The 5522-nt window shown below is 40.3% G+C and overlaps 1 non-coding gene across 1 annotated transcript; it reads left to right on the top strand.

The window, feature by feature from the left end:
- The first annotated feature begins 1327 nt into the window (after positions 1 to 1327).
- LOC132653317 (small nucleolar RNA SNORA31) lies at positions 1328 to 1454 on the top strand. The gene has a single exon (XR_009591086.1). It is a non-coding gene; the product is annotated as a small nucleolar RNA SNORA31 (small nucleolar RNA).
- The last annotated feature ends 4068 nt before the right edge of the window (positions 1455 to 5522 follow it).

The following is a 5522-nucleotide window of genomic DNA, read 5'->3' as shown; positions in this document are numbered from 1 at the left end:
ATCAAAATGATCTTTACCTTGGGATTTGTAAATATTTCTTCCATATATATATATATAAATACATACATATATATGTGTGTATGTATATATAAATACATACATATGTGTGTATGTATATATAAATACATACATATATATGTGTATGTATATATAAATACATACATATATGTGTATGTATATATAAATACATACATATATATGTGTATGTATATATAAATACATACATATATATGTGTATGTATATATAAATACATATATATGTAGAGAGAGAGAGAGAGAGAGGGTCTCACTGTGTTTCTGGACTTTTTCTAGGGAAGGATTGGGTGATTTAGGTCAGTACAGTTTCCTTCCTTCCCTGTGGATTCTCTGGAGACACAGACTCCCAGTGTCTTTTTTTGCCCTGGTGCACACTGCTCAGTGTCCGCCAGCTGGCTGGCCGCAGAAGCTGCCTGTGCCTGGAGCACAGCTGTGTGATGGCGGCTCAGTCTCTGCCAGCTGTCTGGTGTGCAGAAACTGCCTGTGTCTGCCTTTGCGGCTTTTGGGAGCCTGAGTGCCTCCCTAAGCTGGGTAATTTTCCGGGGACCTTTTCAGGTTGGGGGTGAGCTGAGTGCTCTGAGATCAGACCCGCCGTTTCTATTTCTGGCGGCAAATCAGGCACGCAGGCAGGCAGGGCTCTGTGCCGGAACCTGGGTTCCCGGCTCTGGCTCTGGGCTGGCTCCTGGGGTGCCCATGGAACCTGCCCGAGTCTTTTCCAGGGGATGTCTGGGTGACCTAAGGCTGGTCCCAATCGTTTCCTGTACCCTGGGGTTATCTCTTGACTGAAAATTCCAGTCTCTGATAGTGTGGTGCCCACGGTTCAGTCTGGGACTGTGACCAGAGACACTGGCTTGTGGCTCTGGGCTGGGGCTGGGGCTGGCGGCCGGCAGCAAAGCGTCTGGCGGAACCGGGATCTCTTCAGCGGTTTAGCCGGGTGAGTTAAAAGCTGATTGAATCCCCCACCATGGGGTATCCTCTCACCTGGGAAACACAATGACTGTGTTTTATGGCCGAGAGTTCTGATTGTTGGTCACTGTGCTGATCCTGCTGTGCTGCTGCTCAGAATGAGAGTCCTCCCGGCGCCGCCATCTTGCCCTCACTGTGTTTCTGAATCTGCCTGGAATTCACTATGTAACTGGTGCTGGCCTCAAAATTGCTGTGATCTTCCTTTGTCAGGCTCCTAAGTATTGGGATTGTAGATAGATGTGTACCTCTGTTCCTAGCTTTAAATAATAATCCTTTAAGCTTTCTTAAAGAATAAAAATAAAAATAAATTTAAAAAGACATGCTCCTGCATCCACTGATAGATCTTGAATAGTTTGTAGCTGTTCTTCTGGTTTTCACTAGGATGCAAAAGAAAATGCTTCCTGTGCTTTCTGCTTTTCTTTGTGGGCCAGATTGAAGTGAGGAGTACATCTGTAAGGTTTTTTTTTTTAAGCTGACAGAGTCAGGAAAGCAAAGTAACAAAATCTAGACAATACCAAGACTCCCATTTGGTTTTTAGTATGATAATATTATATTAGTAAAAGGAAATCAGAACTTAATAAAACAATGTAGAACTACCAGCAGAATTTGGGTCTCCTACAGTCTTGGCTTTTACATTAAAAAGAGAGAGAAAGGACAAAAATCAGAATTATTTGAAATCAGGTGTAATATGGAGAATTCTGAGGAATGGGCATATATATATATATATATATATATATATATATATATATATATATATATATATGTTTGGGACTCCTTAACCTCTATCAACAACTCTCTGCAGACCAGGAAAAGGGCAGGTCTTGGCAGATCACAGGGAACATTTTTGATAAAACACTGCAAGAGAGCTGTCTTGTGGCAGCTTTGACAAGCTGCCTTACATTGTCTTTATTGGAAAGGCACAGTTTCTAGCAAAAGCATGTCTAAAGTCCTGCTGCCAAACAGAGACAACTATGGAAAATGTGCAACCTTTTTGCTACTAGCAGGGAAGTGCTCATTGTCCTCCCATTGGGTCCAAAGGACCAAGCTGTCAGCAAAGTTGAGATAAACATCTCTGCAGCTCAGCTTCAAGACTGTACAGAGCATCATATCCCTCCCAGCACAGTGCAGCCACCTTCTTTGTTGTGTGTTCTTTAGCCTATGCACAAACAGCCAAGGTTTCCTTCAAGGCCTCTTCTGAATATGAATGACATTAGAGAAACCAAGAGCCAGTTCTTCTGATTCACTGATTAACTCTCTCTCTCTTCCCAACCACAGTGTGGGCCCATTCGTCCATGATACGACCACTATTTGGTGCTCAATAAATATTTGTTTAAAGGCTCTGTGGTGATTTAATAGCTAATTAATTCATGAGCCTATGACTAACCCAATAGCTGGCACATGGTAAGTCTCAATAAATTCTTTATGAGTGAGCAAACTGGCTGAAAGTCGGAAATGCTATTAAGGGTCAGGCTCACTCCCAGATGCAAGGCAACATTACACAGCAGATGAAGATACCATGGTCTCTCCTTTCTCAGTTCCTACATGGTGTAACAGAGTCCTTGTCTCACTCGTGATAGTATTCCTGCACTGTGTTCCCTTAATGCAGCAGTTCTCAAAGATCCACAGCATCACCTACTAGAATTAATAATCTCAGCCCCACTTCAGTCTATTGAGTTAGAAACTCTGAGTAGGCTAGCAATCTGTGCTTCAACAAGCCACAGGGAATCTGCATTCTTTTATACTGTAGGCTCCTTTTAAAGGAGCTTTGCTTTCTTTCTATCAGTTGATGAGTTTCAGCTAAAGATTTTGGTTGATTATGTTTTCTAGTAGCTCAAGAATATTTTAATGTTTAACAGGGACCTAAAGAAAAGTAACAGTCAACTTTTATAGGTCTAGCCACAAAAATTAGATAGATAGATAGATAGATAGATAGATAGATAGATAGATAGATAGATGCAATTAAAAAAAGAAAGCAATGAAGATGCCACTACTATGGGTATGGGTGCATACGGAGATTTGTAATCTTTGAAAATTTTGATGAGGTTTTTGGTCTGTTCAGCCAGATCTGAAGGATTGATTCCACTCCATGGAAAGCCCTTGACATACTGACTCTCTTTCTAAAAGATTCTGTTTAATATGCTAATGCATTTTGTCAAGTTGCAATATCTTTTTCCAAAACTTTAAATAAGTATTTTATTGGAAACATTTTTCATGTTTAAAACTGAATCACAATGTTCATTTCATATTCATTTGATTATGAGAGTGACCATTTTTAACCAAGCTTATAATAAGACAAAATGAATTATATCTGGTCCATTTAATAGTATTTCCACTATTTACATATCAGAAATATTTTAATGCTTATACTATTATTGTAGTATACATAATACATCGGTAGCTAACATTATAAATTCATGTTAACCATCCCCATTATAAATAACTTACCTCATCAAATATTTCTGCACGTCTTTAAGTAAATGAATCAAACAGATCAGTCTAGCATCTGTCCTTTCCCACTGATTTTCTCAGGCACCTGCGTATTGCTCTTGATTATTTCATTAGGAATCAGAATAATTTAAATTTGTAAATCCCAATAGTCATTCTAAAATAGGGGTTGAAGCACCAGTCTTGTTTATTATAAAATACATAGGAAGGCTGAAGGATAGCATATCTCTATCCCAATGCTGACTTTTAGTTAGTTAGTTAGTTAGTTAGTTAGTTAGTGTGTATGTGTGTGCATGCCTGACCCCCAATTGTGTGGTGTGGTGTGTGTGTGTGTCTGTGTGTGTGTGTGTATGTGTGCTATGTGATATCTGTGTGATATGTAGTTGGGCCATAGCATTTATATGGAGGTCAAGGAATAACTTGTGGAGTCAGTCCTCTCTTTTCGCCTTTACATGGGTCCTAGAGATTGAACCTAGGTTGCCAGGCTTACACAGCAAAAACCTTTATGCAATGAGACATCTCACCAGCCCTCCATGCTAAGGTTACTGTTTATTTCCCACTGTGCTATCCCTTTAACTAAAAGACAGAGTATGGCTCTGCAGGAAGGGAGCACAGATCCAAATGTGTCCACACTCCTGGTCACTGCCCATCCTCAGCCGAAGCTCACTATTTACACTGTCAGCAGCTGTTCTGGAGAACTTTCGCCTCTAATGGTAACAGCTGCAGATCCCTTCATTACTCATTTAGAAATTTCTCGATTATGCTCATATCATACTGTGCAACCTTTAAGCAGAGAGTAGCAAAAGATTCAGCACTTTGAGACTCTTGGAAATTTCACCACAAATCCTTGTCTTGCTTTATTAATTTAATGCTATATGACAATTTTAAGTATTTTAGATTTATTTTTTATAATTTATTCACTTTACATACCAATTGTAACCCCTTCCCTTGTCTCCTACTGTCCCATGCTCCTTCCTTTCCCACATCCCCTTCTCATAGACCACTGAAAGGGGGACCCCTCCTCCTCTACCATATGACCATAGTCTATCAAGTCTCATCAGGACTGCCTGGATCCTCTTCCTCTCTGGTCTGGCAAGGCCTCTCTGCCATAAGAACATGATCAAAGCACCAGGACAACTGAGTTTATGTCAGAGAGAGCCCCATTCTTGCCTTACTATGTCACCCACATGGAGACTGAGATCCAAGCAGGAGGTCTATGTCCTCTCTATGCATGATCCTTGGTTGGTGCATCATGCTCTGCTGGGCCCAGATTTGTTGGCTTTGTTGGGTTCCTTGTGGGGCTCCTGTCCCTTCTGGGTCCATTTATTTCCTAATTTCCTAACTCTTCCAAATATTTGTTCCTCTGACTGAAAATTAAGCAACCTCCCTGGGATCCTTCTTGTTATTTAGCTTCTTTAGGTCAGTGAATTTTAGTGTGGTTTTCCTTTATTATATGGCTAAAATCTGCTTATATAAGTGAGTATATACCATGTGTGTCTTTCTGCTTCTGAGTTACCTCACTCAGGATGATCTTTTCTAGTTCTATCCATTTGCCTGCAAATTTCATGATGTACCACAATTTCTGTATCCATGCTTTAACTGAGGGACATCTGAGTCGTTTCCAGATTCTAGCTGTTATTAAATATTACATGATTCTTACTAGGTCTTTTGGAGGGTTGGGTATTTAACTCAGTGGTAGAGTGCTTGTCTGCCAAAAGTAAGGTCATAGGTTCAATGCTACACCCTCTCCAGCATCGTCTGTGTAGTATATCAATAGATTGTGTTACTAAGTGGGATATACGTTTTCTTCAGAAACAAGCTCCCTGGAGGTCACTGGCAAGAACCATAACATGGCCACCTAAGCCAAAAAGACATATTCTGAGAGTCCCACGCTTCCTCTATTGCTGTTTCTCTATGATTCTTGGAACAGCCCAATTAACTATTCAAGGAAACACATTTCTGATAGATTACTAAAAGCTTTAGCAAATAAGAGTGGTAGGAAAATAAAATTTCAGGAGAGGTAATAAATCAGATTCAGCATCAGGAATTGCTTGTGGAAAAACCAAACACTGTAG

The sequence above is a fragment of the Meriones unguiculatus genome, chromosome 3 (assembly GCF_030254825.1).
Source record: "Meriones unguiculatus strain TT.TT164.6M chromosome 3, Bangor_MerUng_6.1, whole genome shotgun sequence".
In the NCBI taxonomy this organism is placed as follows: Eukaryota; Metazoa; Chordata; class Mammalia; order Rodentia; family Muridae; genus Meriones; species Meriones unguiculatus.
Note: the sequence above shows the minus strand (reverse complement) of the source record. Positions and strands in the feature narration are given on the sequence as shown.